This window comes from Ischnura elegans, chromosome 6, assembly GCF_921293095.1.
Source record: "Ischnura elegans chromosome 6, ioIscEleg1.1, whole genome shotgun sequence".
NCBI classification, from domain to species: domain Eukaryota; kingdom Metazoa; phylum Arthropoda; class Insecta; order Odonata; family Coenagrionidae; genus Ischnura; species Ischnura elegans.
Window position 1 is genome coordinate 63,252,137 of NC_060251.1, and position 15,978 is coordinate 63,268,114.

Genomic DNA, 15,978 nt, shown 5'->3' on the forward strand with positions numbered 1-15,978 from the left:
TAAAAGGTTACAGGCATGAAGTAACAGCAGTAGAGTATTATAAATAGTAGTATAAAACATACATGCAAAAGGGGAACGCGTTCAAAAGCATATAGTCCTCCTAAAGCCAGAAAATATAAATTGAATATAGTCTTGACTATAAATCTAGAAGCCAAAGGGTGTAATGATATAACTGCCTACTTAAAAGTAAACCCTGATATCGAAAATACAATAGCTCTAGTATAAATAGCAGCACTTTATATTAATTCAGAAATTCTGAATTACTGACGTACTAACCTCGGCAAAATAATCATTAAGTATGCTTAAAGATAATTACGGCCTGTAAAGGATGAATCAATACGAACGGTGTTTCATTTCACAATCTAGTGAAATCAAGTGGTAATATTATGGAGTAAGACAGAAGTTTAGGGGAGGAAGTTGGTACAATCAATCCATTATTCCGACAAAATTCTCCGTTGCGAGGAGACAAATTATTTCAAATCTCCTAACATATCGAGAAGAAAAGTATCAATGTAAAAGTAAAAGTATACTTCAACTTATAGTTTTCACGTTAGCATCATAACTGGTGTCAAATAAGCCGAAAAATGAGGGAAAATTATACGTGTTTATTAAACAGGGCTCGATTTGGTGGCTTCGTTTGCTTAATAATTTGGAAATAAAAGCACTTCTTCAAAACTTCAAAGGATCATTTTGACACTGAACCATACCTAAAAGCTTGAAAGAGATATTATGATATGCCGAAAAGAAAAAAAAAAGTTTTTTGTGAAAAAACAGTGGAGAGCTTAAAAAACTTTACCAAAACAACAGTTAAAACATAATATTTATTGAAAATTCATGGCCCGGGTTTTCCAAAATCTTAAGAGGATAGAATATATACATTATTAATCACTCCCGCCTTACCTTTTGTGCACTTTTTTTCTCGCGACACTCGACTTGATAGTAAGTCATTGAAATTTTAATGATACATAGATTAAATCCTAATAAAAATTTACCTTGTAAAACTCGCGCATATAAAAACCTATTTAGAGGTGAAATATTGATACTTTCGGAACAGGTAAATTTTAAGTACGGTCTAATATATGCACAGGATAAATTTCAAAATGATTGCGTGAGTATAAAGCAAGTAATTTTTCACAAAAAATGACCTATATAGTAGGAGTGATGCGTCTCCTTAAGCACCATAATCTCGGATCTGAAGCACTGACCTTCGAATCGTGAACCTTCTAAAACACCAATTTTAAACTCTTGATTTCGCAAAAAGATAGCCATCCATTTGTTAGAAAAAATATCACCGCAATTGGTCAATGATTCTCACAAAAACAAGTCATTCCTTAAAAACTTTTGATTTTTTTTACTGCGGCTCCAATATACCGCTCTCTCAATCTAATACCAAACTATTTACGTTATCGTTGAAACATCGGATTAATAACATTAAAATCGGAAAAATTTAGTTGCCTCCACGAATAGGAAAACATGACTTTGGTGCAGTCCATATTGAGTGATCATCAGTGAACCATGAAGCAAGAAATTGCTTTCCGTAGTAAATCTATTAAAATCATAAATATCTCGCTGAATGCCAAAATATAATTAAATATACGGTAAAGTAATTATTTAATCGTTTAATATCAAATAGGAAAACTCTCTCCTGATATCCGCCATTCGAAGAAGAGTTAATACTTCCTCATGCCAGCTTAAGGACAAGAATATGTTGCACTATACGTCATATGGACTCTAGGTGGAATAAGGCATCATGGAAAAACAACAGATGGAGGGCAATCAACAGGAAGAGGAAATAATGGATAACGCTTAAGCGGTGACTACTGAAGCTTGGAAAAAGATCATAAAAACATACGTGAGACCCCTATATCAGGGGTCGCTTGAGAAGAGTCACATACATGTTTGTCTACAATAACACCCTGCATTAAATCTACATTATTAATTAACTTTATTGACTGAAATTTCAGCAACTATTTGCCATAATCGAGGTCTTCATACAAGTAGATATTATAAGAATACCGGATTGTTTTAATAAAATATGGAAATGTAAACCGATTTATTTTTGAAAATTAAAAATACACATTTAAAAAAAATCTAAAATAAGATATATTTTATAGTTGGTAGATAGAAAATACAATTATTCTCCGACATAGTTTTCTAAAACACAGTTTGAGCGCATAAGTTATTCATTGGGGCCGTGACTCGGAACCGAAATTGTAATCGTAATTCGCTAAATTAATTCAGTAGGTAGAAAGAAAAGATGAGTTACGACGAAAAGATTCTTCCTCATTCAGCCATTCCTGCGTAAGTTCAAAATAAAATAAAGCATAAGTCGCCCCGCACTTTCCCGAGTCAGTGACGTCATTAGAGTTTCGGCTCAGAAATCCATTCACGGAGAACCGATCTTTGAGGGAAGGAATTGCTCACCGAATAGAATAAACAACAATTGGTCACGCGAGGCCGAAGAGTTACTGAAAAGCGGTGACTCCTTCAGCAGGACTCAAACGTTTAAAATGGAGACTCTACCTCTGCGGAGAGGGTAACTCTGACAGTATAAAAACACACCATAGACTTTACTATAGCATATTTTGAGTTTTTTTCGATAACGACTCGCAAGCATCAGAGAATAATGTCGGAATCTCCGCAAAAAAATTCAATAATGTAGAATTTCATTTAAAAATGAAGTAATGTGTACTGTTTATATTTCATTTTAAATTACGAGAGATATTTTGCCGAAAGGATTTACAATGAAAATTTTCATCGAAAAATGAAGGACTGTAATAAATGGTATGGTATTTGGAGGAGGCGACCGACAGTTGGGGTCATTTGCGCCATGAGGGAAGAGGTTTGGAAGGAAGGGTGGAGAGAAACTCGGCGTCGGCATTAGCCTGCTCTTAACGAAAGGTGCCAAAGGGACCACGGCTTAACGTCCCATCGTACGGACGGAGTGTTGCGCATGAAATGTCCTCCACCCAACACTCAAGCAGGGATAAGGCAGTCTCTGAAAATTCTCTGCCAGTGCCGGGATTTGAGCCCGAGCCCGCCGGGTGGGAAGCCAACACTCTAGCCACCACACCAACCCGATCCCCCATTAATAAATGGCCCTTGCTTCGTGTCCCAACAACTCCCACCACACGCCGCGCCGGCTTGTGGGGTAGTATGTTGATGAGCTTTGAAACTCATTTAAAGCAATAAGACCGAAAACCCAGAGAATTAATTTTTTATCAAATAAATAGTTTGCGAGGACACTTCGTGGAATGGTGACGTGATAGATATAAAAAATAAACGTTTTTTTATTCCACACAGTAGTTCTTGAAATCTCTACATATTTCGACTTTTCAGGTAATTATCAAGATGTAACAGAATTCTGTTAATACCTCTTGATAATGACCTGAAAAGGTCGAAACCGGTAAAATACCGATGTGTGGAATATTTACGTTTATCTTTGAATCTATCAATTTATATTTTGCCAAAAATTTGAAAAAATATTAAAGATATGAATTTCAGTTTTTTTAACAAATAATACATATTTCCAGTAATGCGGGTTACATTAAATTGTTTCGGGGACCACGTGCCATCCACAGGCTGCCGACCTCTGTCTTACACCGCTAGAAATCGCCACAATAGGGTAGTTTCCTTCATTAAATAAAACGAAAGGCATTGATTGCGATTCGTTACCCAACATTAGTGTATTCATAGTATACGAATTACTTGGTTTTAGAAATCACAGTTAGACGAATGTTAATGGTCAATTTAACCTCATTTGAAAAAGGCCAGAGTGGCGCCCATGCGAAGCCACTCCACGTCACGTCACAGGGGCCTAGATTCTATACGATTAGATAGGAGTTTTACATCGCCTGAGATTACCAATGCATGAATGAGGCACAGAGCTCAGGCAAACTTCTCTTAATAATCACCTATTAAAATTGCCTATGGTCGGAATGTTTCCTTCGTTTGATAAGGTATTAATAATCCTTATTTAATCCAAGCGCTACCTGCTAGCAAGGTACTCTGCTACCTGCTAGGAGCCTGCATCTTAGCGGCGTTCATATCCTCGCCCCAACGTCACCTCACATGGCGGCAGCGGGAACCAGAATGACGTCACACGGGCTCTTCCCAGCATTCATGCTTAGCCGTCGCGTTTTCTCGACTCAAATTTTCAAATTTTCACTCTTTATTTAATAGCAAAAAATAGATATCGTCATTAAAAAATCTAAAAGCGTGAAATACGTACTCCAGGAGTAATAATCTTTCGTTTTAGGCAATAAAGAAAATAATATGGAACCTCCCTATTCCCGCTTACGCTGCCGGCTCCGCGTCCTGCCTGATGACCGTCCTTGCATTTGCATTGCTGGTGAGTCCCCCACTTCCCTCCCCCCTCCCACGAGGCGAAGTGGGCCAACGCGACACCCCCACCTCCTTCCGACCCTCCCCTCCTCCCCCCACGACGACGAAGCGGCCACGTTGCCATGGAGACCGGCCACGCCGCATCCCTCCTGCGTCATCCCACACCTCTCCCCTCCTCGTGACGTCATTTGCCAGCAAAACTCTCCGCCACACACACATTCAGCGTATGTGTGTGTGTTTTTATATGTGTGGGAATCATGATGCGTCGTTTCCCATCCCACCAACCCCTGTAAAACCGTTACCCCTTCCCACCCCACCCCCCATCTCCACGGTATGTCCACGTGTGTCCGTGTGGCGTTTTGGTTGGTTGGCGGTCATGTGGGCGATGCGCGACCGGGCACGGGTTTAAGGGAATGGGTCTGGGGGTGGTGCTAGGGCTGGTGCCGCGACCACCATGGTGGTGCTTCATATTGTGGGACACGTAGATACGGAGAAGGCACGTAGTGTTGATTACACAGCGGCGGATTACGGGGGTCGCTCTTGTAACTACCTTCGTAACTTCTGGATAAATGAAAGAGGTGATAATCTTCAAGTCGGCTCTTCAGTTAAAGATTTTATGTAAAAATCTTAGCAATCAACATTTAAACATTGTGGGTCAACTTTTCTCGGGATTCCCACCGGGTTAAAGACTCCACGGAGAATTTATACCGGAGGGAATCCCGAGAAAAATTTGCCCACATTATTCGCAGGGAAAGCATAAAATCTTATTTCAACACTTAAAAATTATTATATTATAAAAAAAGTTACTTCTCTACGCATAATACACCTCGGACGAATTATTGCTGAGAGGTTTAGCATACAACCAAGACTGTGGAAAGTAATGTACCCCTTCAGCCCCCACACAATGGCAATGACCTAAATCCGCGTGTTCTTACGAGGTGAACGAAACAAAATTGCAATGGCGTATACGTTTAAATAACAATAAAAATCGCTGTGAGACTCACTCAGAGATTCAAACCGAACTTTAGTTTCGATTGGTGAAAGTAGAGATTACTCCCGATTAAGAAGCAGACGAGTGAATATCACAATTTCTTAGTATGGTTACCTTTCTCCTTTAACCCTTCCACTTCAATTAATTTTCTGAATATCGTGTTCCGAATCTCTATTTATTTTTCCTGTGGTTCTCTTTCAAACGATGGGTAATGAAATTTTATAATCAACACAGAACCGTGTAATAAAACGTGATTATTAAACATGGAGAACACACTTATCGCTACTCGGATAAAATCATTTTTATCCTTCCAATGCATCATGTTTCATGAAATATGAATTATTCATGTATACTATGAATGTTTTAACATTGTTAAGCTTTCAAAATAATTATATTGTTTCTCTAAATAGTGATACAAATTATGAAAAAACGAGATACACTCGTCATTGAGCGGTTTGGCGTCGAAAGTTCATGACGAGCTCGACTCGTCATTACAGCGCAAGGGGTTAACAGGTCCACCATGCACTGGGAGGATTTTATTGAGGGTGTCGGAAACTTTTACTCGAGGTTTGAACCCGGGATCCCTCGATCAGCAGCCAGGCTCTTCTCGGCATATTTATCACACCTTAAACAGCAAAGGAATTCTTTGTACGGGGAGTAGTGCTGACTTGTAAAATTGAAAAGACTGCTTTCTGAGACAAACATCTAAATGAATCGCTAAGTGCAGAACGGCATCATGTCCAAGTTGGACGATTTTTCTTTTTTTTTCTTTAAGTTGCTGCTAGGTGCAAGACTCAACGTTTCCTACTAAAAGGGAACTTGTCATGCTAATAACACCGAACCGACATGTTTCCTTTTAGTTGGAAGCGTTGAACCTTGCACCTACCAAAACTTAAACAAAAAGAAAAATCGTCCAACTTGGACATGATGCTTTTATGCTGTTAGCGATTCAAATATATCACGATGCATTCATACGTATCGAGGAAAGAGTACTGCTTAAAATAATAAAAGGTGTAACGATTAGGATAGCGGAAATTGAAATTTTCAATGAAATGTCTTTGTTCTACCCTGAATATCTAACCTAAAACTAATATAAATCCTGTCCAAGATCAAGAATTTGCCATTTACAAGATAATTCTCGTAGCTAGGCATTCATAAAAATTATTTCTTTCAGGCGTGACTTTCTGGACTCTACTTAGCATAATGAAAAGTAAAGAAAACTTTGCAATCCCGCATAAATATTTAATGTAGGTACGACCTAGGTTTCGACCTGGCACGTCATCAACCTGAGAATATTTCATTTGTTATCTCTTTGACGAATTGTCAAAGTTTGATTGCGTATAATTTTTGCTAATATTTTTGACTTGGCGATTGATAACATAATAATTGGACCAAGGAATGGAAATAATACCTGTAAATTAAACTGCTATCATAGCCGCTCGCCCTTTCAGTGCGGAGTAAAGGTGGCGCTAGTGCCTCCTCTGCGAAAAGCTTAACGAATGAATAATCGGTGACATAAATCCTTAAAAAAATAACGGGAAAAGGGGTTAAGTCCAATGACAAATGATCACCATTCGGGATTCATATTCATTAAACAAAAAAAAACGTGATCGGGCATTAGAAGTAGCTGCAGTTAATCTCAGACAAGAATGAATAATGACTTGGGGATCAGTTGAGACTCCGTCGAAATGAATGAGAGACTAAAAAAATCTGAAAGCGCTATTCGATTGGATTTCTACTCTTCATTGGCCTTAAATAAATTATCATTTGATACACTACGATGACAGCTAGTTTAAATTCAAATTGAGACTCCGCCGAACTTCCGAGAGACATTTAGGTGAGTACACAGTGGTGCAATATGATTTAAACGTGGAGAATGAAAATTAGTCCTCCCAGAGAGACAATTGTGACGTGCGACCGGTTTTGGTTAGAGTGTAGTAAATTTTTCTTTGTTATTATATCTTAGAATTCTTATGAATTAAATAATAATTAAAATATTTTCCGAAATAGACTTTTGTAAGCACACCTAGGAAATTGAAAATTAGCACCTATCATTCCTCAGAATTATTATACAGCGGCTAGTTTCACTGAGAAGGCGTTACCATCAGAAACTATTTCCATTTGAAAGGTTTTACGTCATTATGATGCCTTTGTGTGACCTGTCGTACCATAGAAACTGAAATGCGTGAAAAAGAATGATATAGATAATAGCTTTGGAAAAAAATACCCAAATGATCACTATATTTCAAAAAGAGGGTTCCCAATTCAACAAAAGGGGTCCCTTTTCCATAAGGAGCATTTCCATATTTTGGCCATGGAACGAAAATTTAAAATATCTGGCCATACGAATGGATATTTTCATTATTCAGTAATGGATCCGTGTATAATAGATAATGTATCCTAAGAAAAATACTAGATTGTCAAATTGAAAAGAAAATAAAATATCCTAAACCCGTTGCATGGATGGTATAAGCAACTATTTACGAGAAGGAGAATGTAATTTCAAAATGATAAGGGCCGTCTCGTAACAATTGGACAATAATTTTTACTTAAATCAATCGAAGCACTGCTTTTGGAGATTTTATTTCCTTATTGAATAACATTTGGATATTATTTCACACGGAAACATTCACTTGAAGCCGACTAACATCTCACCTTCAATCAGTGTCCAAATTTGGGAAGGTTATTCGGGAATTCCACCGGGTCAGGTTCTCCAACTCCAATTCGGCCGACGTTTCGATAAACGAGTTGTCCATCGTCATCAGGGCATCGTCATCGGAACCTGATCCAGTGGAATTCCCGAATAACCTTCCACTATTCGATACGCCGGGAAAGCCTGCGACCATTCTTCAGTGCACAAATGTATTTGAAGACACATTAATACATGTGGATTTCGGCGAATAGATCCGATTAGCATGCAGTAAAATCACATATTGAGTTATGATTGGCATGCTAAGTAAAAATTCTAACCCAAGACCCCTGGGTCTATGGTGGAGGATCTAATGGAAAAAACATATGTGGCAGAGTCTTGAAGAAGCTAGAATTCCTCAAGCGTGAAATGGGAAGTTCACAGGCCTTCAAAGTGGAAGGGAAGTGTTACTTCGCAATTCGATTTCTCGGCATGCAAATACGATCCGGTACTATATATTTAATCCTTGAACTTAATTAAATACAAAAGAAAGTAGTGGCTTTCTTCTAAAACTGCTACGGATGAAGGGAAAGCCTTACACATCTTTTACACAGATAACATTTGGAGCCACAAGACACTCGGAGGCGATGTGCTAAGGTGAGATTTCTTGAACAATTATGAACCGGCGTCTTCAAGAGTGACGCAGACGCCGTGTTACGACCATAACATGATTTCAGATACCACAGATAATATAAGATAAGAGAAATACGAATATGAACGCATTTGTAGAGGAATACATGTGTTTTTCCCGCTGACAATAAAAGAGAAGTAAAAATTATGCTATGATCAAAATACTGACCAATCACCCCCTTAGCAACTTTACTTAGCATAAAGTGACATACTATAATCCAGATCTTAAAGTATCCACTTGAAGCCAATCGGCGACTCATCTTGATTCATTTAATATGTTAATTTTAAGTTTTATTTGTGCATGGGAATTTCGGAGAAATTAAACCTGCCTTACCATACATATTCTGGAAAATGGCATACATCTATGTCAGGAGCGATGTAATGTCAGACCAGGTGCGTCCACTACCGATATAATAATACACTAATATTCCATCTATCCAAGCTCAAGCCGCGCATCAACCGTGAAATCGTTTTTAGAGTACTTCCGATTATTCTAACTTCCTTCCTTACCACCGGCCACTTTAAAGAGAAATTTATTCTTTTATCAACTAAGACCATTCCAAGTCCAGCTAGGCCGTATTAAGTTGTTGTTAACACTTATAAGTTTTTAACTCCAACTTCTTTTAAGTGCCGAGTTAAGTCGCATGGAACGAAATATTGTCTTTTCCACCAGAGCTTAAATAATTCAACTTGTAACAATCGAGTTGAAAACTCAAAACGATCGTCCGTTGGTTCACAATGACTTAAAATGGTGTAATTATACTTAGGGTATTCACTGTTCGAAAACAGCTCAAATTTCTCTTGAAATTAGCTAATGAAGAGAAAAATAGATTTGTCTGTCGAGTTTCATGTATACTATCGTAAGTTCTCTGAAATGGTGTCCACGATTGATGCGCGGATTGTACAGTGACTGAAGGAAAACGTATTTAATTGATCTGGTTCATAGATAGTCAAGTTACCCAAAGTCTCTCTTTCTGATTAATGGCTGGCATGCCTATTGAGATGACTAGAATGGTAGGTGCAGATTTAGACAGATAGGGACTGCGCATTTATCTAACAAAGTTAGGCGAATAAAACCAGTTCCGGGCACGAAGGAAAACATTTAGCGATCTCTAGAAAACGCGTACTTCCTTCTCTTCCGATCTCTTTTTGTGACGATAAAAACCGTGAAACGTATGCAATCATCTTGAAATTATCACGGTCTTGAGTGTAGCGTTTTACGGTGCAGAAACGTGGACGCTTAGGAAGGAGGACGAGAGAAGACTGGAAGCATTCGAGATGTGGGTTTGGAGATGAATGGAGAAGGTGGAGTTGACGGAAAAGAGGAAGATCGACAAAGTGCTGGAAATGGTGGGTGAGGAGAGGCAGCTTTTAGATGAGATACGAAGGAGAGAGAAGGTATGGATGGAGAGAGTACTTAGCGGGGATGGGATGTTGAAAACAGTGTTAAAAGGGTAGAATGTTGGGTAAATGAGAGAGAGGAAGGAAAAGAAAAGGATTTTAGGATAGAATGAAAGGGATAGAAGGAAGTCCATCAAAGAAGGCGAGGCTGAAAGAATACTTTTCAAAAGCTCCATGCAAACCCACCTCAGTCGGTAGAATACTTTAAAAATAATGATTTAAAGAAGACATTATTCAACATTTACCTTTATCAAATACATAAAAAATAAATCCGAGAATGTAATTAAAACATGTTCAACCGATTCAGGCGTGATACAGTGAAGTTCAAAGCACTAAATAAAGTACGCATTATATAATTGTGGAAATGTGCAACTACCTTTTATATCAATATGTAATTAAAAGGAAAAATTATTGCATTAAAAAGACAGGCACTTATTGAAAAATATCTGCCTGAAAAATAACTCCCTGAAAATTTCAAGTTGATAACCCACGTTGAAAGCAAATATACTGTCACCAAAAGAGTTCAGTAGGTATGCTTCCTCTTAAAAATAAAACAATCGTCGTCCAACGTGGTGGTGCCCCGACAGAAATAAATTGGATTCACAGACAGACCCTGTTCAACATTTTCCTATATCTCATACGTAAAAAATACATAGAAGAATGTCATTAAAAGTAGTAATATCATCAAATTTGGAATACAGAAAGAAAATACAAAAAAACGATCTAATTTATGTACCCTGAAAATTTCGAGTTAATAGCACAAGTTGAAAGCAAGTATTTGGTCAGCCAAAGAGACCGGTCGTGTACGAAGCATGCGTCCTCTTAATAATGAAACAATGGTAGTCGGTGCCACGAAGGAAATAAATTGTATTCACGGACAGACTATGTTCAACATTTTCATGTATCTTATACTCAAAAATTACATCCATGAGTGTAAATCAAAGGTAAAATTATCAAATTTGGAATACATGAAAATGCTGGCAACGATCGACTTCATGTACCCTGAAAATTTCAAGTCGATAACGGTATTTATAGGATGCGACGGACAGCTGAAGTCATTTTCGCTATGAGGGAAGGGTAAGGAAGGAAGGAAGGGTGGAGAGAAACCCGGCGTCGGCATTAGCCTGCTCTTAACGAAAGGCACCAGGGGGACCACGGCTTAACGTCCCATCCGACGGACGGAGTGTTGCGCTTGAAATGTCCTCCATACAGCATTCAAGCAGGGATCGGGCAGTCTCTGAAAAATCTCTGCCACTGCCGGGTTTTGCACCTGAGCTCGCCGGGTGGGAAGTCAACACTCAAATCGATAACGCAAGGTAAAAAGAGAGTATTCGGTCACCAAAAGAGACCAATCATCCAAGAGGTATACGCCCTCTTAATAATGAAATAATCGTAAGGTTTTTTGGATAGTTAACTTTTACCTATAGCTACAGTAGTGGTATAAGTAAAAGTGAACAATCCAAGAAATCGTATAATGGAATACTACACAACAGAGAATGAGTAAGGGAATTGAAACGTAAATAGCACAGTAGAAGTTAGTAGCACAAGTTGATAGTGAGTATTCGGTCACCCATAGAGACCGGTCATTCAGCAGGTATGCGTCCTTTTAATAATGAAATAATCGCAGTCAAGCCTAATGGTGCCTCGCCAGAAATAAATTGGATTCACGGAAAACGGCACCACCGAAAATTCTGCATTCGGTTGATTAAAACACACATATAGAGGAAGAGGGGCTCTTTATTTTACTCGTATAAACATTTCGAGAGTTCGCGGACGCGAGTAAAAACACGGTCGGGGGATATTACTGCGGCGGATGGCGTCGCGAAGAAAGAAGAGCACGAGGACAGAGGAGAGTCTTTTGGGAGTCAACGCGGAGGGGCTGCATTGCAGGGCCTTAATTACATTCGCCATGCGGAGCAAACGTCGACCCTCTTTTGTTTTCCAGCGGACATTTCTCCCGTGCTCTCCACATGAAGATATTCGCTCCTCGCTTCGTCCCACTTTTATTCGCTCCAATCGAATTAGCGGCTCGACGATTTAACTCTATAGCGATGGAATAGCGATCGCCGTGAAAGAGTCAAAACTGCACACATCCTTTTCAGTTTTTGTTGATTTTCATTCCAACAATTTTTTTCAACATTTCAACCTAATTCAAGATCAAATGAATCTCTCTATTCATGTAATGCTTATTTATCCAAGAATTTAATGAAAAGGTAAAATTATCAAATTTGAAATGCAGAAAAATGTTGGCAAGGATATACTCAATGTACCCTGAAAATTTCAAGTTGATGGCGCAAGTTAAGATCGCCGTGGAAGAGCCAAAACTACACTTATCCTTTTAATTTTTTAATGTGATTTTTATTCCAGCATTTGTTTCAACGTTTGAATCTAAAAGAAGATCATATACAGCTTTACTTAGCATTTTATGAAACTAAATCAATATAAATACGGCGATGTGAATCAATCCCGTTTAATAAGTAACAAAATAACCAAGTATTTTTCTAAATTTTAAAAGACATTAATATCAACATCTGTAACAAAAGAAATCATCACGGTGGGATGAGAAAAGGCAAATGTCATTTTTACCTGGAGCGATTGGAGTAATCAACGACGAATGAACACACAATTACTTAGTTACATTTTAGGTGATTAGTGACAAACATTTTTTCAAACTTTTAAATCCAATTCAAGATGAAATAAACCCTCTAATTAGCATAATTACCCTCTGAATACGGCAGCGTTAATAAATTTGGTTCAATAAATAAGAAAATAACCAAGTATTTTTCTAAATTTTAAAGAAAATAATGTTAATATGCATAACAGAAGAAATCATCACGATAGGATGAGAAAAGGTAGATGTCATTTTTACTTCAAGCGATTAGAGGTAATTAACGAAAGGACAATTACTTGGTTAAATTATTAAATCATTAGTTCCAGTCATTTTTTCAACATTTCAAACTAATACCAATCAAATACACGCATTAATTAGGATTTAATTACCCTCTGTATACGGCATCGTTAATCAACTGGGTTCAGTAAGTAGCAAAATTACTAGATATTTGTATACATTTTAAAAGACAATGATATCAACACACAACAGAAGAGATCATCACCGTAGCATGAGAAAAGTTAGATGCCACTTTTACCTTGAGCGATTCAAGGTAATTAACGAACGCACAATTAGTCAATTTTCCAACACATGGTAATAGTATAGTTTTCGTAGAGTAATGAACTTCATGGTAATTATTGTATTTGTTGGTAACCATTGCATTAATTTCCTTTATTACGCTTTTTATTGAACCAACGGAAAATAGAAATGTTGTTAACACTTAAAATTTATGCTATACCTACTATTCTTTCTGCTTAGGCCCAAAAAGCAAGCAATTTTCACATTATGTTTAACGTTTCAATCCTAGAACGGGTTATTTTACCATAAGTATGCCTACATTCTACTTTTTAACAATCGATTATAAATATAATCATCTTGTTAGACTAGATGGAATAAATATACTAATGATAAATTAGAGATAATATAGGAGGTATGTAATTGAAGAAGGCGACCCATGGATAAGGAAATTTGCGCCAAAGGCTGGGAAGGAAGAGTGGGGAGAAGCCCGGGTTCGGCATTAACTCTTAACGATAAGTAGTGTCTAGGTGACCACGGCTTATTCACGCATCTGACAGACAGAGTTTAGTCCTTCACAAAGCATTCGAGTTAAAAAAATTGATACTGCTAATATTCGGACCCGGACCCTTAGCGTAGAAGACCAACACTTCAGAAACCACACAAACACAATTCCTTTAGAGAAAAATATTCAAAATAGGACAATATAGAATTTAAAAGTTATTTAAAAATTGCATACATCGTCTCGAATTTTTATCTGATTTTTTTTCTAGCATTTTTTTCAACTTTTCAATTTAATTCAAGTTTCAATCCATTCGCGACTTAACATATATTTACCCTCTGCAAACGGCAGTGCTGATAAAGCGTAAGTAATATTTTTCTAAATTTTAAAAGTGTCAACACGTAAATCCACTGGTATCCTTACCATTGGTAAAATAACCTGTTCTGGGATTGATATATTAAAGGTAATGTGACAATCAGATCTCTTTTCGGGAAAAGAGCGAAGCAAATTTTAACTATTAACACCACTTGTCTACTTCGATTATTCAATATGAAGCATATCAAAATATATTAATGTAATAATTACCATCAAATGCAATAATCACCATTATTTGTTCAGCATTGTGTTGAGAAACTTCACAAATAAACCGAATGTGATGCTTTCACAGCCGTTATCAGAGAGGGTGAAGAGAAAATGAAAGAGGAAAAGCGAAATGCGCAGTTGCCTTGACTCCGGAATAAATTCCATCACTCCATGGATGATCAATAACGTGCAAGTCGGAGAGAGGCAACATGACGGATGAATAAATAAATAAATCTAGCGGCCGCGGCAATGGAAGAAAAGTTGGGTGCGAGAACTGAAAGGGGAAATATGTACCATTGAGTGGATATATCGGTAGAGGGAGTGTGACAACATTCAAATATATTCTCCACCAGCATATAATCGTTTTTTGTCCATTCACCAGAGAAAACATTCATAAAAAGCTCATTATCGTGCGAGATAATGCTTAATTCTTGAATATTGACAACGGCAGACGACAGGTGGATATACAATGCCAATGAAACGGCTTCAGCCGAAATTTAAAGGAATGAGGTCATATAAAAATAATTAAATTTCTTTATATACGACAAGGTTTCATACTTGTTTTGGAAGGGTTACAGGATTTGCGCGCGCCATTTCAAAGACAGTAGCTGTCATTGCATTGAAAGAGACACACATTTTAAAACCAGTCGAGAGCAAATATTACATACTGGGTGGGGTATTACAACGAGCCATTTTAAAGCAACACATGAATAATTCAACGCAGCGGGCTTTCAAATTATATTTTAAAAACATATTGTTTCAAATTTTCGAAAAAAGCATGCTTTTTCAATGTGTACATGCATGAAATTAATCAATAAAAAGCACCAAATAATCATTATAATAATATTTAAGATTATACTGGTCTTCCTTAACATTGTAGACCGTATTAATCCTCATAGAGATAATTAGAGGAACGTAGATGACTTCTACTTGCATAATCAACAGTGAGATAGGCCTGAATGCCCACTCTGTTTTGCGTAAAGCAATCCCACTTATCTCTCCAACAACTCGATTGAGGCAGCATTTGAAAATTATAGTAGTTAAATTTACAAATATTAAGCTGAAATCACCAGAGCCATGCAACTCCCCTTGGATACCGCACGAGCTGCAGTACGAGATATTTCCTCGGTAATTAACATGGATATCAGCTCCGATGTTAAACTCATTCCGTTTTACTCTCTTCTTGTTTTTTTAATTTATTCTAAGCTATTTTTTTTAGGGAGATTGCCTTCATAAGTAGGAAAATGTTGATTATATGTCATATGTAGCGTATATGTCACGCATGACGCAGTGCATGTTAGTGGAAGAAAATTTTAATCCATTGGTGCATGTTGGTGATAGTTCGCGCTCTACCAAACACCGTAGTTGGCTTGTAGGGCATTTAAATGTAGTTTATTTTACACACAATAGATACCTAATACGATGATAATGATGGCTTGTTTCATTCCCTACTTAAACAATAAAATTCGCCTTATTTAGTCGATTTTTTCAATAAAAACCATTAAATATGGAAAATAAGGTTGGTATAATATATATCTACGGACCAAAAATCCGATCGACTATTCATAAAAAATCTGTGACAGTTGTGGGTTTAAACAAAAGGAACAATGTCAAAAATATTTAACGCACCGTAATTAATCACATCCAAGAGATAGAGGACGCATCACTCTCGTTCCACCGATCTTCTTTCGTGACGTACTCGTGACGTATCCGTG